We start from the raw sequence: 26,933 nt of genomic DNA on the forward strand, positions 1-26,933 counted from the left end.
GACGATCTGCTAGATAAGTCAAAGATCTATTTATTCCATTATTCTTTTGCAAATTGAAATTATCAAGGAGTAAAACTTACAGTCTACTTTGAGAAAAGTTAAGCTCCATGTAGAACATTTATATTGTTGTCCTATAACAATATGGAAGAGCTTTTTTATGTTTTTGGATGCTGTGTGGGAAATTCTGGTAGTTGAAATCCAAACACACTAAAGTTGCCATATTTGAGAAACATTGATGAAGCCTAAAGCCTTAACATTTCCTAGTATTAACGCATATAAGCACTTACCAAAGACTAGGCTTTTTGAGATTATCCAAAGTCCACTAGGTACTGCAACCTAACTAAGATCATCACAAGTTCTCTTCTACTATTGCCCTCTATTAACCAGTATTTGGGCATGTTACATTTGATTCTGAATACTAAATGAAACCATTTAACCCAATATTCATGTTTTACCTACATGTCCTGTCCTCAATGGTCCATTGAAGTGATAGTTTACTGTTCTTCCTTGCATCAGTACTGAATCTTCCATTGTTTAGTTTCAGTAGCTATCTTAAGTTCTAATATTATGAATGCATGAGGAAAAATAGTATAATTCCCAAACTGTACATAATATGCATATACCAGGTCTTCATTTATCCAGCTTTCCTCTAAACTAAAATGCTTTCTTAGTGGAGTGCTGCAGTTCTAGCTCCCTATTATTATTATTTTTGCAGTCTTTTTTTGCATATTTTCCAGATCTATATTCTTTATAGGATTTAATATGCAGTATATTGCAAAACCAGCTGCATTATCTTAAATTATCAGATTGATAGTTTTACTTTCAATCCACTTCCTAATGATTCTTAACATGGGATGTGCCTCTTTTTTTGATAAAACCTTTCGTGTATATGAAGTTGACATTTTCATTGAGCACAACCACAAACGTTTTTCTGTGATCATCCAACATTAGTATTAAAATGTTTGGAATATATGGGACAGCCCACATCCAATGACAGACCTCAATGGGATAATATACTTAGGGACAAATATTTATAGCCTGGATGTTAAATAGCATTCAAGGTATATATAGATGATATATAGATGAAAAGAGACTCTCATTGAACAGGGCTTCCTGAAACCAACTGAAACTTCTGAAAACAAATGCAAAGGCACTAAAAAAGGAGGGAAGTGTTGGTGAATCTCCTGTTAATCCCTGTACATTGTAACCTATTTGCAGAAATCATTTACAAGCATTGATGATGTCAAACCAATAACAAATGTATCATGATTCTATTGTGCAATGCATCATAATCCTGTCAAGGAAATGATGCATCACTTACACTCTTTGTATGATGACATCATGATGAGCATGGCATTTGTTCTAATCCATCCCCCAGATGCCTGGACCATATGCTGAATCTGTGGCCATACAGAGCATGTCTCAGTTTTTATTACCTGGCATTATTGAATATTTAACTGTGAAGCTCACAGCACAACTATGCATTGTTCTATGCCCATAAGATTATGTATGTTCATTAGAATATCATAAGATTACACTAGTTATTTGATAAAGATAAATTAAACGTATCATTTTCTAGCAACAGAAGTGGCTCTTTCACTTTAAATTACAAGAGATCATGATGGGAATGTATTCTTTATTTAATTATTAAATAGCTCTAAAGTACCCTTTTTATACCACTGTTGGGCTGTCTGGATGTTTCTTTCAATGACTTGGCATTTTCAATGGCCATGAAACAATAACTATTGGAAGCAGAATGGAAAAATAGGAGAAATGGGATTGTTCTGACCTAGCCTTCCCCAAAAAGCACGAAGCAGATTCCTGGTCCTGGCAAAACCCTTTTTTATTAAACGAATGTGAATTCCTCTCATTCACATCAGCAAAGGCCTGGTAAACAGTCTTTCAAAGGTGAATTTATTAGCACAGATCTTATCTAGCTTGGAAAGCTGCCATGTAAATATTTTCCAAACTCAGTGCAGTGCAAGGAAAGACTTGGCACAGAGTCTCTGGGATTCACAGACAGATCTTCACACTCCTGAAACTAATGAACGAACAAACGAATTGTTTTCTCCAAAAGCCCACTCCCCTTTCATTCCTCTTTTATTTCCTATGGGAGGGACCATTCATCATCCACCTGTGGCTTTATTCCTAAATCGACCCTGATTTCTGAGCTGTTCTTTTCTTCTGGCTGCTCTGCACATACGCACACTGGGAACAGTGTTCATCTGCCTCACTGCTGTCTATCTCCGAAGGCAGCTGAGAACTGCCAGATGGGGCCTTGGTCCCATCTCTGCCTCTGATGCAGAGCTCTCGTCCAAGCTTTTCCCAGCATCCAGGACTAGCCCATGTTCCTTCCCAACCCCCTCACTGTCCGACTCTGCTGCCAGCTATTTCTGCCAAATATTTCTAAAAGTCAAGAAGAACATTTCCCCTTTGAACTTTTCATAATTGTCTTTTTCACAATTTATTGCAACCTTTCAAGATCACTCAAAGAAGAAAAACGAGCCACAGGTGGAAAAGATTGTTAGATCAATTTGCATTGGCAACGCTTATTTATAAGACAACACATAAAGCCAAGTGCTATACATGTTTGTGGAGAGTTTATGATGTCTTCCAAGATCAAAGAGGAAAACCTGCTTGAGAAAAATATACATTCCATTGTGAAGCTCCACCACAAAAGGATTATGAGCAGGAAAAAGAGACAACAGTCAGAGTTTGGGCTACGTTTCCCCATGAGTATTTGGTAATAGTATAATGCTGCTTTTATGAGGCAGTAAAGGGCACTTTATGGTCTAGTGGAAAATGCTTTGAATATTTTATTGATTTTTTAAATTTCTTTTCCACAAATATGAAATGATCGTCTGGAAGCACTTCAGCCAATTACAATCAGTGTCTGGTCTTAAATATTTATTTCCTTTTCTATTTTTCCAATTTTACATCTTCTTTAAAAGCGATTTCAAATAGGAAGCTATTAAAATTAAGCAGGCAACAGAAGGTGATCCACCACACATTGTTAGAGATATTGGACAAATTCATATTTACAAGACTTCCTAATTCAGAGGCTATAGGAGATTCCAGTTGCTCTCCCAAATAACCCAAAAACTGCTGCTGTTATTTCCACATTTCTTTTTATTAAAATATTAAGCATGGCTGCTATTATTCCTCACTGATCCATATCTCTCTCAAGCAGAATTCTGGTTTTACAAACAAAATTATGTAGGGTCACATGGGAATGCACACACAGACACACACACACCATGACTACTAAGAGATGGTGTGGAGGTGCTGATAATTTTGTTAATGGGTTCCATGGGAGAACATGGAAAAACAAAATGTCATGTCATCACAGTACAAATAATGCAACTTATGCATGGGAAATACACTAGGAGTCAGTCGTTCTCTTGCAATCTCTCACTCCAATATCACACAGGGTTTGAGATAAAATGAAGTGAGGACCCCACATAGGTTAACTCCTGGAGAAAATACGAATTAATCAATCAATAATCTCTACATACAGCGAGCAATGGAATAATGATTCAACTAGAATATACTCCACATGTCCATATTAAATCCTTATGCATAAATGTCTGACAAAGTGAGTATGCCTAGCTAAAAGTTTTCACTATTGATCTGAAACCCAAATTTCCCTGCAACCAGGAAGCAGACAAAGTGGCTCACCTTTTTTAAATCCCTTTTCTAGGAAACACAATATTATCTTTGTGAAACATTTGAAGTACAAATGATGAATATTATCATTGTATTACTAAACTTGGATTGCGTTATGCATCCTTAATCTTGCATAATGGAAAATAATTATTTCTAGTCCATAGACTTTGCTGCACTCTTCTTGCAGTTCACCCACCAATCAACACATAATCACACTTCTAGAGAGGCTGAATCTAGCAGGGTTGACATCCCCACCCCCCAAATTACCACTTTTATAAAAATAAACAGAATCAACAAAGGAAAAAGATCAGTCTTGTTGTGATAAAAACCCCAAATTTAGTGGCTTTGAAGGCATACATCCAAACTCCTATTTAGAGGAAATTCAGGAGCAACAACATATTTAAGAAGAGTCAAAATAATCAAGGTGGCAGTCACAACTGCATGATCAATGTCCCACTCTTTTGTATATGCATTGACTTTACAAAGTAGTGGAGATTCAGTTGCATGGCCACAACAATGAACTTACATTTTTGTGCAAGATTTGTGAATCCAAGTGAGTAAGAAGGACCCTAAATGTAGAAAGCAATGCTTCATAATATCAACTGCAGATGGGATTCTCAAAAGCCTGTTAAATTTAGAGTAAAATGTAGTGTTGCTTATACATAATTTTATTATATGTGGATTCTCTACTATGATAGGAAAAATGCATTTGTTTGATCGGGTTGGACTAGAAGACTTCCAAGGTCTCTTTCAGATCTATTCTAATTGATTGATTGATTATTGCTTGCTTGCTTGATTGATTGATGGTTTCATTCTCCAAAGATTAATAAAATGCAAAGAAAAGTGATTATAAGACTCTTGGGGTGTAATGTTCTGAAAGAGTATGTAACACTCTCTTTTGTACCTTTCTGAGATACATTACCTTAATTGTATTGTACAACATAGACAAAAAGTTGCATTATTATTTTTATAGAGACTATATTTAATTGTGTTAAAATAATTATACAGTATTTCTGCCTGAGCAGAATAGACAATAGAACCTCACTATATTTAAGAGAAAATATGCTTAATTTTCTAGTAAGTAATCTTACTAAAATTGAAAAGGGCAACTATTTTTTTCCTTTCACTTCCAATTATCTTAAAATATAATGCTTTTCCTCAAAACTAAAGCTGTTTCTATTCAATTAAGTTGATGTAAAGAGAACTGTACCGGAGAAAAATCATATGGTTTTAATTGTTGATGCCACACTTCCCACAGTAGGCATTCTACTGCTAGGGCTAGAATTTTTTTATATTGTATATCACAGACTACAGTATATCTAACATGACATTGTCAGAGGTGGGTTGCTGCCAGTTCGGCCCGATTTGGCCAAACTGGTAGTGGAATTCAGATCTGGGTCACAGAACCTGCAGCAACCCAGACCTGACAAGCCTCTGAACCAGTTCCCTTGCTGTCGCTTGGGCATCACCATTTTGAATTTTAGTGAGTGTGCATGCTCAGTTCACTGTGCATGCTCACAGAACAATTTACATAGAATAGTGCATGTGTGCACATTATGTGCTGGTTGCAAACCGGCAGTAACGCTGGCAGCAACCCATCCTTGGACCTTATGTACAAGTCTGCATGGTAAAATATATGCATGAGCAGAACACATTTAGATTCTTAGACATTTAAGCACAAATAGTCCAGTTTCCACATTGCAATGCTATAGCAACATCAAAGCAAAATGCTGGGTAATTTTAATTAATTTTGCAAGGTATATATAAAGGGTGGAATAAAGCTACTGCATTTGAGCTACAAAAATACAGATGTTTACGAAAGCTACTCAGATGCAGTAATCCTACTGTACTTTATTAACTTTATTTGAAAGGACTATCATGTTAATTATGAATATGCTCCATTCTTCAAATACACTTTTTCAATTCCTGATTGAAAACATTGTTCAGTGTAGAGCTGTAATCAACAGGAAGCAATAAGTAAATAAACACTGATAAATATTTTCTGAATTATCCCTTGAAAAATTATCCCTTTTTCATCTGTCCTTCCAATATTCCTGTTTAGAAAAAGCCATTGATTCTATGCTTTTTTTGTTCCCTCCCCATTCCCAAAGTTAATTGTTTGGGAACTGATAATTGTCTGATAAGATCAGAATAATGCATTGTAGAATACAATCAATAGCTGAGTTCAGTGATATTTATACAATAGGAATTAGAACTTGCTAACTTTATGATGATTTACATAAGTTAAATGTCAGGGTTCCAAAAAACATCCAAAAGTAAATCAGAGTCCAAGGCAAAGTATTGCTCAAAGTTTCAGTTTATTAAGAGAGCCATGTTGGCACATCTGGGAAAACTCAAATCTGAAAGCTTCCCGGTTTTCCCCACCTAGTTGAAACTTCAAGATCTTGTGCCCACACCCACAAGTTCATCACATGGTCCAATCTTCCACTACCATGCTGGCATTTCCACCTATCCAGTTCTGGTCAGGTGCAGAGGTGCAAAGACAAAGGATGACTGTTGCTTTCTAGAAAGAATTTTGTTATGGCTACATCGCATCTCATTCCTACAATCCTCCTTCCCATTTTTCCAGAATAGAAATTGCATAATAGAATAATAGAAAGTATGACAGGCCAAAGATCCAAAAGAAAAGATGGTTGCAGGCCTGACATTAAAACTTTGATAAGAAAAAAGTTTAAAATAGATGTTAAATATAATTTTAAAAATGTTAGTGTGTATAAAGTTGTTCAAATTAAACAATTAATGCTAAATATGCTATTAATAAACATTGCAAAATTTTACTTAATTGTTCTTTGAGTTTTTTTAAAAAATTCCATTGTGTTGTTATTTGTAAATGTTGAGAAAGGAAAAAGGAAAGAAAAAAGGAACTGCTTGGGAAAAGAAGATATTTGATTACTAATTTCCCCCTTCTTTATATTCCAACCAATTAGCAGTATTTATAAACATTTAAACTCTCTTAAAAGCTATGATTCAGATGTTAGCACTTGTCAGTTCAGGACTAACATAGTCATAAAATATTGTTTCAATATCTGACTCCATTTTTGGCATAAAACTGCCTTCATTATATAGCAGTTGTTAAGCATTTACCAGCACTCTGCTTAATGGTATAAATTCTGCCATCCCTGGGCTTCCTCTGCTATTTTCAACTTCAGTTGACTTTACTGTATAACTGTAACATTTTTTTTTCTTTAACAACTCTGTAATCCTTTGCATCAGGAGGAGTTGGGGCAACTAAATAGAGCTGAGCATTTCCTAGCTGGATGCCCTTCCTGATGCTTATGCAGAGCTCACAGCAGATATTTCCTCTTTCATTCAGAGAGCGATATCTGCTGATTCATAGGCCACCACACCGCTCTACTATATAGTTGTAACTAATTCATCCTTACACATCCCAATTGATTCAATTGGTACTTAGTAAAGTATAATGCTAATGATGTGCCATTAAATTATTGTCTGCATTAACAACTAGTTAGCTAGATTGTCTCCATATCAGTCTGCTTCTAATCTAGTCTTTCAGATTCTTTCTTTCTATCACTAGAACTGTACTTTTTCTATTATAGTAAGTTCTCTTCTTTTTCTCTTTTTTCCACGTTTCCCAGCAGTAGACTTCTTTGCACTCTACATCATTATCAAAATAAGGTTTCTAACAAATGCTAACTCTTATCATTCCAGCAATTGAATGAGCACCCAAAGAAATCATGGAAGTTAAACTCATATATCTTTTATGTATTCTTTGCCGTTTATCCAAACAAGCTGAAGGTATATGTAGAAGAGTTAGCCTGTTGAAACAAAAACAAAACAATGCATTGATGTTCGTATTTAGTTTGACATTTTTGTCATCACAGGTTCATTAAATACCAGGGATTTGGAGAAAAGATGTCATGAAATATTATGTTTCCACTCTAGTTATCTTTATTCTACCACCTCTCTATAATCATGGGGGCAGTGGTTATAGCACCTCACTGCAGTTTGCCAAGATTTTTCATAAATGCTTCCTAACTAGGAGATTTCAGAATGAGAGAAGGAAACAATGCTATCTTACTCGATAGCCTTTTATCATGCATTTCAGTTAAAGTAAAAATTGAAGGTTTATTTCAGGGTTAGTGCTTATAATCACAGGGATCATGACAGTCAATTTTTATATGGCTGTAGTCTATATTGTGCATGGAGGCTATTTTTTGCAGGCATTTTGTATTGGCTAGGTGGACTCTCTTAACAATACTGCATAATACAAGCTGTGTTGACTGATTGCTATGCACTTGTTGGGAGGGAGAGAAAAAAAATCATGTGAATTAATTCTGAAACATTTGATGGTATACAGCAAGGGTGTCAAATTCAATTCCGGGATGTGATGTGACGTATCATGACATATCGTGACATATTTCACCTTTGCGGAGCCAGGGTGGGTGTGGCCTAAGCATGACACATCCGGCCCACAGGCCGCTAGTTTGACAAGCCTGGTATACTGCACAGTTGCTGCAGTAGAACTGTCTCTTTAATGCTCCCCCCAACGATTGCATATTCAGAAATGAGGAACTGAAGGACATTGCAGACATATGTAGAAATGGAAATTAGCACAATATTTTTAGGAAGCAAGCCTTGTTATCTGCTTAAACAATATGCTAAAAGTTGCTGCCTATTGAATTTTGCATCGTTCCCTAAATAGAGCAGATATTTTGGTGGGTGGGGGGGGAGTTTTTCATCTTTTGCTACACAGTTCCTTTAATTTTTAGAAAAAGTCATTCAGCGGATGCAATTACTCAGATGGTCAGCAGTGGTGCTTCTTCTTCTAAAGAATAATCACAGAAGAAGTGAAATACACGGAAGCAAATGCTCTGGGACTATATATATGATCTCAGTTTGAAATTCCTTTAGGAGGCAAAGCTCCTTCAAAACAATAGAAGTCAGCCTATGATAACAAGGCCCGAGGAAGGCCTTTTAAGTTTTCCAAACCGTCACTTTGTCCAACGTCCTTGTGCAGGACATTTCTGCTCAACATTAAACTGTTTGTTCTGCTACTTCTGCAATTCTGCCGGTGCTGCAATTGAATTAGCATAGTTCGTGAAGCGGTTCAAAATCTTTCAGGATGAAAGGCTCTATATAAATGTAAAATATTATTAGATAAGTAAGTTAAGCAGTAAACACTTTATTGATTCAATGCCTCACAAAATCTTAGGACAATTAGAGCAAATAGATTTGGATTGGAGCCCCATCGCAAGAATCAAGAGTTGGCTGAAAGCTTGTAAACAGGGGATAATGATAAATAGCAGCTCCTATAGATATTCAAACAGCCCTGTCTCTAAGGAATGCAGAAGAAGTATTTTTAGTCTTGTATCCAACTGGCCAAGGCCATTAGGATAGTGAGTTGAGCCACTGCATCACTGATAACAGAGGGAAGAAGGAATATATTATAAAGAGGTAAGAAAATCTCTTCGACCATTTATTTCTCTACAGCTATTAAACACGGTCCACTCAATTCTAAGATAATACCTTTCAGTTATGCTGGAATTGCAAATCCCAGAATTAGAACAATTTGAGAAAACCAATTTCAGTATTTCTGAAAGATTTCAAGTCGAGAAAGATTGGTCTGCATGATCAGCCAGCTTAAATCACCTTTTTCAATAGAGTAAAAAGGTAGCATATAACCCCAGGGCTGTATCCTTATACTCATGGCAATTTTTAATGACACATGGTTATTGTTTTGAATCTGTGAAACACTTAATTCACTGAAGTTTGCAATGTACTCCTAGCTTATGAAGTCTTCTGACATTTTTCACTCTATTAAAATGACATTATAGTTCTATTTTTCTGGAGATTATAGCCTATCTTAGTAGCCTGTAAAAATGTGGTGAAATTGAATGCAGTTAAACTCGCTGTGGGCTAAAGAACTTTTGCAATCAAATTTCCTAATTACACAAAAGATTCTAAGAAGGTCAGAAGTGAAATCAATGAGGCCAGAGCAGAATGACTGGAAGGGCCCTCAAACGTAGCAAATAAATTCTGAGAATCCAGGATACCTTAGAGCAGGGGTCCTCAACCCCCAGTCCATGGACCAGCCCTGGTCCATGGATGCAGCATGCCAGAAACCAGGCCATAGAAACAAATGAAGCCCCATCTGCACAATGCCTGTGCAATGTAAGCAAAGCCACCCCCTCTGGTCTTCAGAAAAACCTTTCTCCATGAAACCAGTATTTGTTGCCCAAAAATCTGGAGGCCACTGTCCCAAAATCTTTTATTTTAAGGATTAAGATACCAATGAGATGCCAACCAATATAAGAGATAAATAGATATAAATGTATATATTTCTATCTCATTTGTGATTCAAAGGTATTGTGAAGATGTTCAAAGGATATTGATGCAATTGGTTTTAGTTTTAATATTTTTCCAATATTATTGAAGAATCAGAACACCAAAATAGAAACTATACAAATTAAAGAGTGAAAAACATCCTGAACCAGGAACAATGTATTTCCATTTTCAAAAAAAAAAGCCTTCATTTTAAGATAATAATAACTCATTTCCATTTCCAATCAAGCTTCAAAAGCCAGCAAATTGGAAATTAAGTACTTTATAACCATAAAATATGAGCTGTGAAGACTTTACTACACATTATATGTGGTCATGGACTTAGAAGTACATTTCCCCATTGTAACTTGTATGGTAGAGTTTGCTCTTGAAGGCAGCCAGTGATAGTGAAGTCTTCCCAACTGTTGGGAATAAATTTCATTGAATTGGTGTGATCATTAAAAAAAAATGTTGACCTGGAGTTCACAAGTAGTTTGTTTGATTGCTTGCTTGCTTGCTTGCTTGCTTGCTTGCTTGCTTGCTTGCTTGCTTGCTTGCTTGCTTGCTTGCTTGCTTTGGGAAGAAAGGGAAGGGAAATTATATAATGGCATTTCATGCATATATACATTATAAAAAGTTGTATGCAATAATTTCAATAAAAGATGATCATATTTCATTCTATTCATCCACATAAAATCTACATCTATAAGTAATTCTGCAATCCTGCCACATGAACTTGTAGAAATATACCTTATGATTTTACCTGGGAAGAAAAGGAGACGGCAACCTTCTGGCAGAAAAGGGGACCTGCTGTGTTAGCAGGGGAGACAGGAAGTTGATATTAGCCAAGCTGGTTAGTCAGAGATGAAAGAAAGTTCCAGAGAAGGAGAAAGGGATGGCAACTGAAGCAAAATGGATTCTAAATAGTTTTGCTGCTGATTCAAATTGGAGCCTGATCTATAGGAGGCAAGAAAAGGCTTCTGACAAAACTGGGTCATGTTTGAAGATTACAGAAGAAGAAGAAGAAGAAGAAGAAGAAGAAGAAGAAGAAGAAGAAGAAGAAGAAGAAGAAGAAGAAGAAGAAGAAGAAGAAGAAGAAGAAGAAGAAGAAGAAGAAGGAGGAGGAGGAGGAGGAGAGGAGACAGTAAAGAACCTACGTTCCTGGTGCAGATGGCTTATATGAGGGATGGAAAGAGAAAACGATTTCCTGTTAATCAAGAGACACTGCCTTCCAATCTCTTCCAATCTCTTCAAATATAAGCCAGGAAAGATTGTAGAACCAGCTATGATAGATAGATAGATAGATAGATAGATAGATAGATAGATAGATAGATGGATGGATGGATGGATGGATGGATGGATGGATGGATGGATGGATGGACGGACGGACGGACGGACGGACGGACAGACAGACAGACAGACAGACAGATAGATATAGAGATATAGAGATATAGAGATAGAGATATAGAGATATAGATCACCAGATAGACTTTATCATAAACAGGAAACTTGACAAGAGAGAGACGCTGCAATTTTAAAACACATAATTCATGCCTCTGTTTATTGCTTAAATACTGCTTAATAGAAAGGCTACAAGGAGAATGGAGGGAAAAGATCCAGTATAATCCATTATAAATGCCTTAGTTAAATACTATTAGATTCTTAAAAAAATACTAGTTTGCTGAACAAAATGCTTCTCATATTACATATGCTCACATAAAAGAGGGGAGGAGGGGTCACAAGAAGGAATTTGGTGTCTTGTTTATTGAATAGTTTTCCATAACCCCCAAACTCTTATGCAAAAGGTGGTGGCAAACTTGGTAAGATTTGAGTAACTACACAGCAAAACCTTTTATGTAACTCAATACAATGCAGAAAAGAAAAGGGAAAAATAGAGGGATTTGACCAGTGCCATCTAGCTAGCAACCAGGCAATTTGTAAGTTCTGAAGAAGCTGGAGAAGTCATATATCAATTCTTTTACAGAACAAGTAGCCAATGTGCAAAGCCAAGCAAAGCATGGCCAGGGTAAAAATTGAACCAATCTGTATGAATGAGTGGGGGAAGAAAAGGAGCCAAGACTGAGTATAAGTCTTGAATATAAGGGCAAGTGCATGTTTATAACACCAAATGTGAAAAATGAACAGGCCTCATAGTTGGAGTCCCTAGTGTAAAACCCTGATTGCTAAACAAATTTCTGCAAGCTATGGAGAAAACAAATATTAAAAACTTACACTAATCTGTCAACTGAAGAAATGGAAGAACTAGAATAATGCTGAAGAAGTGGTTTGGCATTAATGTGATGGAACCCCACATACATATTGGCGGAAATTCAAATAATATTATTCCTATAACCCACAGAATTGGTCACATTTTGTGGGCCTGGTTGTTGAATCTAAGTATTAAATGACTTCAATCTGGTTCTAAAACCAACATAAAATTTGTGGATGTAGTTCTTGAATAATTCTTGTAAATGCGATGAACGCCAGGCAAGGATTGAGCTCAAGAACATCAACCTGAGACAGAAAGATTAATCAAAGAAAAATCTCTTAATGTAACTTTATAATGAAGATAGTGCTAGGGATTCTTTTCTGGACTACCTCACAAGACTAACATTAATCTTGCAAGTTTGACACTATATGCCCTTGATCTTTTATGTCAAGAAACTTCTGAGAGGATTGTCACACTCCCATTCTTTCTGTGAACTCAGCTGCCTCTTATCTTACCATTGTCTAGTTTACAGCTCTTCCTCCTATCTCTCAAAGTCCTCCCCACATATTATTACAGCCAGTCTTTAAAGCACAAATGGGAGGTAAATTTAAGACTTTTTCAAGAAAAAGACCCTACATTGGAAAATTTTAGGAGGGCCTCAAGGATGATAAGGAGGTAGGACACATTGTTTTTGTGAAAAAGAAAGAATCCATGACAGAGCTAGAGCTAGAGGAGATAACTTCCCTCTGCTTTTTTGTATTATATTGCTTATCCTGAAAGTGAACAGCATGATGTGTATGCATGTATGCATTCAGAAATCTGCTTATACTAACTGTGTTTGTGAACATAGTATACAAATGCATATTATAAAGAAATTAGTTGCCAAAAATGCTAATTTGAGGAGGAAAGCACATGAATATGAATCCAGATTTCCAAGCACACTCTTTAAAAGAATAAAAACATGAAACAATTATGGAAGAAGAATGGAACAAGCTTTAGGCTGGAAAAAATGAGAACCTAAGTGATTGGACTTGACAAATTTGACTGTTCATTCCTGTAGGCATGTCTTTTGCATAAGAAGAAGGGGGCCAATAGGCCACAGAAATATAATTGTCACGAAGAAAATGGTATCAGTATCATAATTACCAGGTTCAGTGATAAATGAACACTCAAACTATGTTTCCAATCCAAGTGAACTGACTGGTTAACCTACAAAGAAGAACATTATAACATAACAAGAGGCATGCTAAATCACACATAAAAGCCCCATTAATACAGTAGCACCTCCTATCTTGATCTCTAGCAACTGGCATTAGAAAGCTGTTGTCTCTATTAAGTGCAGGATCTAAGGGGTCATTCCTTGCCTGGGTGTCAGATGTTTTACAGCCATGTCAAGCTACAAATAAAACTCAGGCAGCCACATATGAAAGGATCTTAAACATCAGTAAATAGAAGATAAAATAAAGCAAGAATAACTCTATTTTTTTCGAAGCAGCCTTTGTAGTAGTCATGGAGAAATTATGCTTTAGCACTGGTAGCATCTGACCAAATTCTCATAACTTTGAACCTGAATGGAACTCATTTGTATAATATCCATGTTGTTTCTCTAACCAAGATGAGTTATGAAGGTCAATACTGTATAATAAAGTGAAATATAAACAGCTTCAATTTAAGCTGATTGCCTCATAGAAGAAATCTACAATGGTTAAGCTTTCAAATAGAACTTCTGCTCAAATGCTGCCCCAGCAATTTTATTTCCCACAGGAAGCATGTTTCATATTTGGCACATCAATCCAAAATCTCATTAATAAGTATTCATATCCTCTAGGGCATAATCTCTCTTCTATAAGAATTGGGTGAGCAAAAATAGATCCATGTGAATTTTGCTACTGAGAAGATGCTTGCTTTTTTTTTTGCATTCAAATAGTTGAGCACAATTTAAAAAAATCTCAAAGCCCAAAGAGGTGTTTTTCTAGATGAATAAAAAAATTCCCAAACTTCTCCCAATAGAAGTCTGCCTCTCAATAAGGACTTTGGACTTAATCTTCGTAAACGTCAACGTCCACAAGGCAGTGACTGTTGCATTGTGAAGGCCAAAGGCAGAACGTCACGGATTACAGAGTTGTTTATCCATGTGTTGTCCTGCCATTGGATTCTCAGCTTGTTTCACGGTTCCGTCGCCACGGGAATCAACACTCCCTATTTATCTGGGCTTGTGACCGGCTATGGTTTCCCATAGGCTGGGTCCTCTCAATAAGGCAGCGATTAATGTCATGTACTTGTCCATATTACAATTACACAAAGTTTTATTTTACATGTATCTTCACTAACAGAGGAATATGGATGTGTGTAATCTCCAAACAGTGTTCTATGTGAAATATCAATGTTACCTTTACACAGAACATATTTCCTTTATATTTTGTCCCATGAGTGGCTTCATTTTTAAGCCATGGTGGGTTCTAGCAATATGCACTAACAATTGTCTTAGAGCTTGCCAAGATGATTCTACAGTACCTGATCTTGCCAGTTATCTTTTAAGGTACTTGAACCTTTGATTAAGCCTTTAGAATTTGTTGGCAAATGAGATGTTAGAATGAGGTTCAGGTTGGTTAACCCAAGATAACTGATTCTAAACAGATTGCATGCAAACAATATTGCAAGGGGTATTTTTGAGAGTCTCTCCTGCCCCTTCAACACACACACACACACACACACACAGACACACACACACATATCAGTGTGGTGCGTTCCGGATCCCGTTCCAACCGGTACTATTAGAACGGGCTGGCGTCATCCACATGGACGCTCATAGCATGTGTGCGCATACATGCACAGCACATGCATGTGTCTTACTGTCCAGCGATGCCTCTGCAAACGTCTGTGATGCTTCAGCTGCTCAGCAGAGCAGAACACAGGCGCTGTATGCGGCATGCGCGTGCACAGAAGCGCCGAAGATTTTAAAGACAGGTAAGGAGCGAGGGCGGGCAGGTGGGCCCTCCGAAGCACCGTACCCAAATGGTAAAGAGTTCAGGCAAAAGCAGAGGATGATATTACAAACATATAGGCTCTCCTATATTTTTCCATTTATCTTTTATTTGATGGAAGAAGGTCTCTAGTAAGTGAAAGATAGGCTGGCTGTAATGAAGCTGTCTGAAGCAATGAGAGTCGCTTGTGCATGGCCAAGCACTCTAAATTACTACTGACGGCCTGTGCCCGAGGACTCATCAATCGTCCCAAATTCAGCTGTTGGGAAGGGAGATGGAGACCACAAGACCAGACTATAATTATTCTCTACAAAATTCCTGGGTTAATTCTTCATCATCTCACATTTCCTTTTACACAATTTATCATTGATCAAGTCCTGTAATTCCTTTAGCTTATGAGCCAAGGTACATAAAGTAACATCATGATTCTTTCTTGCAGCTAACAACTTCCCTTCAATCATTTCTTTCCTCTTCTAATGAATGATTTGCTATACATTCAATTATTTCACTCCCACATTCTGCTCAAAAGTGAGCATTAGTTAACCAAGATCCAATCTACATCCATGTAAAATTTTCAAAACATGCACAGTATAGTTTTTAATTATATTTCACTTGTATGGTGCTTAGTCTTTTTCTAATAATTGTCTGACTTTTACTGAAAGGAAAAACACCCAGTCTGTGATTGTAAATTGAAATGCTCATTTCTAGATATTGCTTCATCCTGAATTAGTTGATTCCTTTACCTCATCCATACAATCAAACTTCCAGTGTATTATTTTGTTACTTTTACTTGGTTGTAAGCAGTGGTGTGATTCAAAAATTTTTACTACTGGTTCTGTGGGCATGGCTTGGTGGGCGTTGCTTGGTGGGTGTGGCAGGAGAAGAATACTGTAAAATCTCCATTCCTACCCCACTCCAGGGGAAGGTTATGCAAAATCCTGATCAGCTGGGACTCAGGAGGCAGAGAATAGATGGGGGCAGGGGCAGGGGCAGTCAGAGGTGGTATTTACTGGTTCTCCAAACTGCTCAAAATTCCGACTATTGGTTCTCCAGAACTGGTCAGAACCTGCTGAATACCACCCCTGGTTGTAAGCCTTCTGGAGTAATCTTTAAGCAAGATGGGAGGCATATAAATTTAATAAAGAAATAAATTATCTTTAATCCTATTTTTTGTCATGGATAAATACTCCAATTTCTTATCTGGTAGGGTCTGGTGAGACTTGCATTTTCAGTTGCAACAAAAAACCTCCAATAATCCTATGACGTTCAATCCATAAGATAACTGGGCAACCACAAATGGCATTTGGTCTACATGTACTCAGGGAACAAGCTCAGTTCTTAGACATCTGTTCCTGTTCTGGAAATGGGTTCAGTTTTTACCCATTCAAATGTAGCAATTCTGTGTTTCTTAATGTTCAGAGCATTATTTCTCTGAATTAGGGGGAAAAAAATCTGTAGAAAGTTCTTGTCCTTGCATCTTGCTTTACAAAATCCACAGAGATTTGGCTGGGCTCTTATAGATTCAGACTTTTAGGGAGGGGGGATGGGATTGGAATATCACGATATCATTGAACAGACTCCATTAGTTGCATACAGCTCCAGGTGATTTCTGGAAATATTAATATACTTTTCTTGGCAAGATTGTGGAAGTAGTTGCATGGATGTTAACTTCCTAGTCTAATTTAAAGCACTTGATTTCTGGGCATTTTTCCTTCAAATACCAAACCTTTCTTATCCTTTTGAGATTACCCAAAATTATTCTGACTAGACAAGGACTTTGAAGCCAATAATTGCCACAATTTTCCACATCCTTCTCTGGAACCCTTTGCTCTGGTACAACATTTCTATCCAGCTCCGACTTTCTCATGCTTTGGGAAAGCCTTGAAAACCTTTTAGCTGGAAGGATGGATACAGTCAGGCTCCCTGACATATGGTTTCTATTGTTTCATCATGAATTTTGTTTTCTGCAGTGAAGGTGTCTACACATTACTAGGTGTCTAGTAATCTTATTGTTTGTTATAATTTCTTCTTTTTTCTGTGTTGTTTTAATCCTATGAATTATATTTTAGAAGCTGTTGAAGGATGTGATTGCAATTGAGAGGGGCCTATAAATGTGATAAAATACATAAATGATTTCACATGTCTAGAGAAAAAGGTAGAGATAAAGGCTTCCCTTATCCAGTCAAGTCTGACTCTAGGGTTATGGTTAGGGTTGCTCACCTCTGTTTCTTAGCCAATGGAACCAGAGTTGTATGAAGACATTTCCCATGGTCATATGGCCAGCATGGCTTTATACCAAAGGTGCACAGAACACTGTTACCTTCCCACCAAAGTGGTACCTATTTATCTACTTGCATTAGCATGCTTTTGAACTGCTAGGTGGGCAGGAGCTGGGGCAAGTAAAGGGAGATCACATGGCACTTAGATCTTGAACCCAGACTGTTAGCTTTCCAGCTGACAAGTTCAGTGTCCTTAACTACTGAGCCATTGTGCTCAGAGGTTAAAGAGAAATACATAATGATTACATAACTTTTCGCCACCAATCTATCCATAGCTGTGATTGGATGGATCACAGGTTACATTTATCTTCATATGTGCATAAACAGATTTCAGATATTTCACAGAGGGAAGAGGGAGAGGCAAAGGCAAAAAGAAAAATACCTATCATACAGGTACAGAAAAAAACCTGAATTGTTCACTTGTCAAAGATAGCAAGTTTTAAAGTGCAGATTGTTGCTTTAAAATCAAGTGGGATATCTGGCTATTTGAGAGCCAGTTTGATCTAGTGGTTAAGACAACAGACTAGAAAGCAAGAGACCGAGAGTTCTATTCCCACCTTAGCCATGAAAGCCAGCTGGGTGACCATGGGCCAGAAAGGGCCATTATAATGTAATCTTAGAGCAGGGGTGCCAATCTCAAGGCCAGTCCAGGAGTGCTTAAATCCTGCACATGAGGCCAGCCTGGAAATATCAAAGGACCAGCCCATGGTGCCTCAGCCAGTCAAAACAGCCTGTGTGCAGCCCTCTGCTACCCCACAGCCCATTTTCAGCCTCCAGCAGCACTCTGCCAGCCAAAAACAGGTTGTGCAAAGGCCTCCATGCAGACAGGTTTTGGCTGACAGAGTACTGCAAGAAGACATGGAGGGCAAAAATGGGGCAGGGGCACACACACACAGCATCCTGTTTTGCCTGATAAAGCGTTGCAGGAGGCCGTTCAGGCCAAAAATGGGGCAGAGGGGGGTCACATGCAGGGCCTACAAACCCAGTTTGCCGAGCAGGGTGATTCAAGAGGCATCTGTCCTATCACTCTGTTGGCCCATGGAGGAGAACTACAATACTGATCCAGCCCTCGAAGAAATCCAGTTTGACACCCCTGTCTTAGAGGAGGAAGGGATAATAATCTTGTTTATAGCTGTTGCAAAAAGCCTATTATCTCTACTTCTCTAAGATTCTTCAATTTTTTTTCTAACTGGGTTGTCTTTTGTACTTATTCCTTCTTTATATATATAGCGTTTATTTTTTATTATGTAAAAACCTTTCATTAAAATTGCACATTAAAAAAAAAGATAGCGCTGATGAACTGAGAGAAGCATCCACTTGTTCCATATCTTATTTCATTCTTCTTTTTTGCTTTTTTAAACTTATTTTACCTTAATTTGTTAGTCAATGTTAACTATTCCCATGGCTCCTTGAAGATAATTTAATAGTCATAATATCCTGCGCATCCTGGAAATCAATCAAATCCCTCAAGAAAAGACAAAAGGGGGGAAAGAAAGTAATGAATCAGAACAAGTCCAGGCTTACAGATTCAACCTAAAAGCCACTAATGAAAAATTGGATATAGGTAATGAATTGTAAAAACATACATTGCAAAATTGCAATTTTGGATTCAGCAATAAAAGCAGCATCTCCTAATTGGGAAAAATATAAGCAGCCTTTTAATATCCTGCTTTCTTTCCATTCATTTATTTTCACTTCTTACTTGTTCTGCATTCATGAAATATCTGCTTCTTCTCAATCTTGGCATGATGAATATTATACAGAAAACTTAGCTACAGTTAATTAAACCTCCATTTGTTCAGCAACTCTCCAATGAGAGAGAAATTCCAATGAGGAATTCAGATATGGTTTTCTAATTCCTCTTTCATGTGGTGTATGCTAGGCATTGGCGTATATGCTGCATAAGGAAACAGCCTTCCAATATGATGATATCTTCCATCACAACCTCTATGTACAGGAGGTATACAGGTGTGTCTCTGAATCTATAGGTGTATTTCAGGTGTGAATCACAGGTGTGATTCTGAATCAGGTGTGTCTCTCCATCTAAAGGTGTGTCTCTGAATCTATAGGGAGAAAATGAGAGGTGCAACTATATCAAGCTAAATTATACAATAAAGCCTCCAATTAACACACTAATTGGAGAAGGGGATGTCCTGTCCATTATTCTAAGTATGATGTTATGGTGAATTTTCTCATTTGTGTGATATCACTAAACAAATAACATAATGCATGCATCATTCATATCATGAGGTAACTATACAAATCATGCCATGAATCATGTTGTGTAATTTGTCATATCATCAAATTAACTAAATCACTGGAGAAATATGGTCTGTTGCCTTCAAAGTACGTGGTATCAAGACCCGCTAAACTGAGTTTCCACTATAAATTTAAAGTGGGTTTTGTACTGTTATTAACCATCCTCCCTTAATCTTTAATTAAGAACTTATCTGTAATGTTATCAGCAGCCAGGATACCATGAAGTTAATATTAAGCTGTCATATTGATGAGTGATTGCTTTGTGATAGAATACACAATTTGCATGAAAATACCAAGAATACAGATATAAATATTCTGACTGGAAAAAGCTTCTGCCAGAGATCACATAGAACTCCACATGACTCCCTCAGCTTAACATCAAAATCTGTTCCAGATCAAATGTCTGACAAGAATTATTGCCAGGAAGAGGGGAAAAGGGATGTAATAAGAAAAAATAATGTCTCAACCACCACTGGGTTTACCCTGCTCATAATGGATTCATCAGTACTGAGGAAATGGATATCCCAATAAAAATGAAGAATTTCTATTGAGTTACAACCAGTCTAAATAAATATATTTATATATTTATTATAATATATAATATTATCATATAAATATATATTCTATTTATAAAATATTTATAATATAGATAGACAGACAGACAGACTTTTTAATGATTTGTTTTATTTTATTTTAATGCCACCTAACTCTAACCAATTCTGGAAGCTGTCATGATAGGTGGGAATGACCTTGGGAGACAGGTGGAAGAGCTGCAGGCTAGACAGCTGGTGTGCAAAAGAAGGAAAGACGGTGTGGGAAATGTTTCAGAAAAATTCAGAAGAGACCCTCCTAGTTTTCCAAAGAATAAAAGAAAAGGAGGGAAGAAATACTTTCAAGTCTTGCAAGATCCTGTTAATGTAACCTTATAATAAAGCTGGAGCTAGTAGCCCTTGTTGCACTTCTTGTCTTATCTACTTTGAAGGATTGATATTAGCTCACAACAATTAAAACCAACACAGGAAGAAGAAATTACACTGGAACAAAAAAAAACTTACAAAACAGTTACAAGGCAATTCAGGCAATGTATCACAACATGAAACATCGCAATCAGGGGAGTTCCACCACTCTTCTCCACAGCCTGACAGAACAGTCAGGTTTTCAAGACTTCCTTAATACTATTTATGGAGGGCATACAAATCTCAGGAGAAATCTCATTCCAGAGAACTTTCCCTTAATCCATGCTCTCTGTCTTTTAACATTATGGCTCAAGTAGTGGCATGCAATAGCCTTTTGATAAATTTTAAATTATAGCAACCTAAATATATACCACTTTATCCTACTATGACAAGTTGTTTGGGACCTCGGTCTCTTAATATCTCCCAGGATGGGCATATTGTACCTGGAAGAATCAGACTGACGAGCAGACAGAAAGGGTTTTTGCCTACAGTAGTATCTAAAATATATACAAGTTTCAAAAGATGCCAAGAATAGAAAATGATAGCAACGTGTGCACAGATTATTATGTGGGTTTACTAGATGAGCTTCTTTGAAAGGTTTAATTAGCAGTGAATTGAACAACTGGTTCTGCATACTGAACGTCTCTGTTAACATAGCATCTATTTTGTCACTGTTCAAACTCAATTAACTCCCTCCCCATCATGTACTGCTGCTCTTGTTCCTTATCACAGTTGTGTGTTGAATCTTTAACTTGGCCAGCTATGGCTGGAGCTGCCAATAGGCCTATTTTGCTGCCCCCTCTAAATTGCATAAACAGTGCCATCTTAGGCAAGTCATTAATGATGTTTAGAGGAAAGTGCTGTGGAGAAATGGAAAGTAATAGCCTTTACATTGATTTTTCAGAAACAAATGGAACTTGGCCATAATCTAGTAGAAAGCTGTTTCAATGAGTCCCAGAGGTAAGATGAAGGCAAATCAAACTGAAGCCCAGCAGCCAGATGAGAAACTCAGGGCACACTCCATTGCACAGCCCTTCCTAGCATTATGGCACTTTGGGTTATAATAGCAGCTGGAGGTCTAAAGCATGATCAAAGTTCCTTTGTGAAGTGGGTGGCAGACGATGTCAGTGTAAACTCTGCTCTGGATAACTTTCTTTCTGAATAGAAAGATTCACATCTATCTCCAATTCAATTACATTCAAATATTAGAAGTATTCAAGAATCTTCTATGGGTTTGTCTACCCTTGTACAAGCATGATGTGCCCTGTCAACTTCTTCTTCCTGCCATGTTTCCATGATTCTGATTACATTGTATCCCCAGGGCACAAGGAAGGCAGCCAAAAGACATTCTTATCTGTGCTGGTGTTAAAGTAGCATTTCCCCCTTATTCAGTTTGACTTTTTCATCCATTTCCTGGAAAGGAAGCAAGCTGAGTGCTATGAAATAGGGATAGCAGAGACAGAATGGAGATCAACCACAAGTAGAGCAAACTGAATGCCAGCAGTTTTCTGCTAATTAAAGATGACTTTTGGCAAAGGTCATTCAATGCAAACAGGGCAAGAATCATCACACTGAAACAATGGTGGGATACGACCAGTATGCCCCGGTACGGGCGTACTAGTATCTGGTGGGAGCACCAGGTACCATTCCGGTACGGTGCTACGGAGAGCCCACACATTTGTCGCCCTCGTTACCTGTTCTTGAGCCAATCAGGGCTTTCAGCACATGCACAGAATGTAAGGCACCTGTGTGACACTCCACTGAGCAGCTGGAGCATTGCGGGCAGTAAGTACGCATGTATGCACTGCGCGCATGCTGTGTGCGTGCACGTGGTGGATGCCCGGTCCTGTTGCTGCATACCTGTTGCAATGGGATCTGGAACCCACCACTGCACTGAAAGGTTGTCCAGTCATGAGCACAGGCCACTAATGGTGTCTGGATTATAGGATATTCAGTTACATATTCTCAGTCTGCTGTAAATGTGACCATCACCCATATTTTTTTCCTGAAAATTGAAAGTGATGTTTTACTGGCTGAACTGTCTCAAACTGTCCATTTGCTTGCTGCACTTCACTTCGTTTTAAGAAAACTCCTGCACTTTGAATGGTTATTGCACAGAGACAGAAATGCGTCCTTGATTCATTTTCTTCCTTTTTCTCAAGAAGACCGGCTGTAGCTTGGTTCTCAGTGACGTACAAGTTATAATACTTGACATGGAGGATGTCACTGGTTTGAAACTTCCCTTTCTTCCTTTGAATATATTGTCATCCTCATATCATATCTGATGTCTTCTTAAATATCTCATCCCAAATCAGATAATACTCATGACATATATAAGATTGCAATAAGATTGGAATATAAGAGGAATAAAAGGTAATATGCATGAATTAATTAAACAAAATAAAAAATAGATGTATTGGGCATGTCTCTGAAATTAAAAGGAAGGGAAAGAATGTTAATCGAAAGATGATCCTATCTTGTTGAGCAGATTTGATTAATACATGCAGGGAAATTAAGGTGTAGTTTTTTATTATGAATCAAATGGCAAAAATGTGTGTCATAAAGTATGAAATGGTGTTACTTAGGTTGTGGCATATGAAAGCAGATATTAATAACTGGTGGATGGTACATGGTGATAATGAAGAACCCGTGTTGCGTTTTGGGAGGAAAGGTGCAATGTTTTTCAATGCAAATGGGCTGCAATAAATTTAATAAATAAAACATCCTGAATGAATGCAATCTTTAGAAAGGGGTACTGTTAGGTAACATTAATGGATAGGTTACAAGTACAGTATCTGTTCATTTCAAATGCATTGCTGAAACATATATATTCAAATGCACCCATGGAAGATGAATAAATTAAATGAAGTATTCAATTGATTATATTGTATTGAAATAATTAGGGCAAGGACTGACCCTGATTTTTGGACAAGTAGGTGAAGAGTGAATTTGCCCTTTAAAAATAAATGTAAAGTGAAATTTTCTTGGAACATAGTGAATAAAACAATCTCTCTCCCTCCCTCCCTCCCTCCCTCCCTCCCTCCCTCCCTCCCCCTCTCTCTCTCTCTCTCTCTCTCTCTCTCTCTTATTAAAGAAAAACAGGAAAATGCTGAGCGATTTGTGCACATAGAAATTACTTAAGAAGTAGGCATAAAGGGATAAACTTTCAAGTGACTGAGATGAAAAAATAAGAAATGAAACTTATTGAGATTCAGTTAAAAGGCGTGAATATTTGAAGGAGCATTTTAGAAATTGGTAAGAGGTTTTGAAGAGTGGGGTGGAAATGTTACAAATGTTAATATCCAAGGAAACATGATGAATAATAAATCATAAATATGTGAGAATATTGATAAATAGTAAGGAAGCAGGTACAGAAAGTGTAACAAGGGAAAAGTTAAGGTGTGAATATGACTTGCTAATGGAACAGCTGTCTGGCTTATTTAATGTGTGCATAAAACCTACATCTGTCTTCTAAACAACAAGAAAGATTCTAAGTAGCCAATTCTGAATATGACAGCTGACTTCCCCAGAGGTTTTCTCAAGTAGAATCTTTTTCGACTCTCAGTACTCTGCTTATATCATAAAATAAATATACAGACAGATGCATGAACAGCACAATGAGAAACAATAGTAAAATTTTACAATATTAAATTATTAATGATCTCCTTAGAGATGTAGGACATTTCTTAAGACCAATTCTTTCTTTTTGCAAATACTGAATACAATATTCAGCTCTGATTGTTTCTGCCAATGTCTCACCTAGGTGGCTGCTGGGTCCTGCCTTCAACGGTCAGATCTGCTTTATGCTTCTCCATGTTTCCCCCTGGCTGTCCAGGCTCAGAATACAACATGCAAACACATCACTGGAGAGACTTTGTAGTCTCTACACTAGCTCAGCTGCAAATCAGTATCCTGGACTTCCTCACATAATGGCTCATGCCTTATTCTATTGCTTGAGTATTTTTTCTGTCAATTGTGGGGCAGCAGGGGCTCCCATCCTGCTAACACCAAACATTCTTTCTTTCTCTTTTTTATTTTCTTCATGTTTTCCTTGCCAAACCCAAAGTAGGGGACTTACATATCTTTCTGAGCTACGTCTCTCTCTCAACCACCAAGAGTGAAGCTACAAGTAAACAAGATAAGGTACCTGTTGCTCTGGAGAAATTGTCACGGTGGCTCCTTAGAGTAAAGAAATGACTTAAGTGAATAAGGGAGTGGGGAGGGCTTCTTAGGCATGGCGTGCATTGTGTAGAAGTTATCAAATGTATAGTTTGAATATTGTTTCTTGCTCTCCTTGTTCTCAGTCCAACAAGGAAAGACAAACACTCTCAAAATAAACTTTTGAATTGTAAAACAGACTTGTTTTCTGCATTGTGAGGAGTTTGGGGTTTCACATCTCTCTCTCTCTCTCTCTCTCTCTCTCTCTCTCTCTCTCTCTCTCTCTCTCTCTCTCTCTCTTCTCTCTCTCTCTCTCTCTCTCTCTCTCTCTCTCTCTCTCTCTCACACACACACACACACACACGTATGTATGTATGTATGTATGTATATGTATGTGTGTGTATATGTGTGTATATATATATATATATATATATATATATATATATATATATATATATATATATATATATATATATATATATATATGCTGGTCTTGTTGTATTCGGGTCTTTTCCCATGTAAGATTGAGATTGTCTTGGCAACATTTCTGCGCTGTGTGCATTTATTCTCCTGTTTGTTTGTCCTCTGTATGTTGCAGGGCAGATTTTGCATGGTATTTCGTAGACTCCTTGGTTTTCTAGCTGGATCTTGTCTTTGGGTTTTCTTAAGATGTTGGCTATTTTTTGGTCAGTGTTGAAGGCTGTCTTGATATTGTGTTTATGGAGAATTTTGCTGATTTTATCTGTGGTGCCTTTGATGTAAGGGAGGAGGGTGATGCCATGGTCCTGTTCTGTGTCTCAATTTTTGGGGGGAGTCTCCCTTTGGATTAGGTTGGTAATTGTTTTTTCTTTGGAATCCGTTGGAGATTAATATATTTGTGACAGTGTGTAATTCAGTTCTCAGTGTGAACTGAACTCAGTGTTTTGCTAGGTGTTTGGTTCTGGAGATGAAGGTCTTGGCTACAGAGTTGATATGTGCAGGGTGGTGATGGGATTGTGCATTTAAGTAGCGGTTGGTGTGTGTGTTTTTTCCGGTAGATGGTGTGTCCTAGGGAGCCATTGGGTTTTTTGTAGATTAGGACGTCCAGAAAGTGAAGTTGTTTGTTTGCTTCTATTTCCATGGTGAGTTGTATTTTGGGGTGTAGGCTGTTGAGATGTATGAGGAAGTTGCCCAGTTTTTCTTTCCCATATAGCCAAATCCACCCAGCACTCTGGGACCAATCCAAACAACTAGCCCTCTGGAGAGCCGAAACAGAAACCAGGAGAATAAATGCACACATCGCAGAACACAAGAACGCAGTAAGAAAAAAAGGAAAAACCTCATCCCTTTTCCAGCACCTTAAAGCTACAGGACATGAAATTAATTTTGAAGGAACCAGGTTAATCTCCAAAACTGAACACTTGAACAAGAGAATAATTATGGAAGCTATCGAAATAGAGAAACACCTCCACAACATGAATAAATGTGATGATACCTCCCACCTACCAGACATCTGGAAACAAGCCCTAATCAACAAATGAGCCCCACCCACCACCCAGGCTGTTACAACATGAAACAACAATGGACATACAGCCAGCACCAATCAGCACCAATCAATCTCAATCTTACACAGGAAAAGACCCGAGTACAACAAAACCAGTATACCTACACCTGTGAAAATCTATGAATATATATATATATATATATATATATATATATATATATATATATATATATATATATATATATATATATATATATATGTATATATATATATATATATATATATGTATATATATATATATATATATATATATATATGTAGGTCTCTAGTTGTTCGGGTTTTCTCCCGCGTAGAATTGGAGATGTCTTGGCGACGTTTCGACGAAGTCACATTCGTCATCTTCAGGCTGCTGCTGACTACTTCAGGTTTGGTGTTTCCAGGAGTAGTGTGGGATCTTGGCTGTTTGTTCCTTATAACTGCTGGTAGGGGATTAAATTTTAACTGCCAGTAGGGGATTAAGTTTTAACTGCCAGTAGGGGATTAAAACTGATTGAATGGGGGCTTGGGTGTGTCTTGATTAGGTGGAAGTGTGTCATTATTTGGTGGAGGGGTGTTCTGTTCTGATTGTTTGGGGGG

Source organism: Thamnophis elegans, chromosome 1 (assembly GCF_009769535.1).
Source record: "Thamnophis elegans isolate rThaEle1 chromosome 1, rThaEle1.pri, whole genome shotgun sequence".
Taxonomy (NCBI): Eukaryota; Metazoa; Chordata; class Lepidosauria; order Squamata; family Colubridae; genus Thamnophis; species Thamnophis elegans.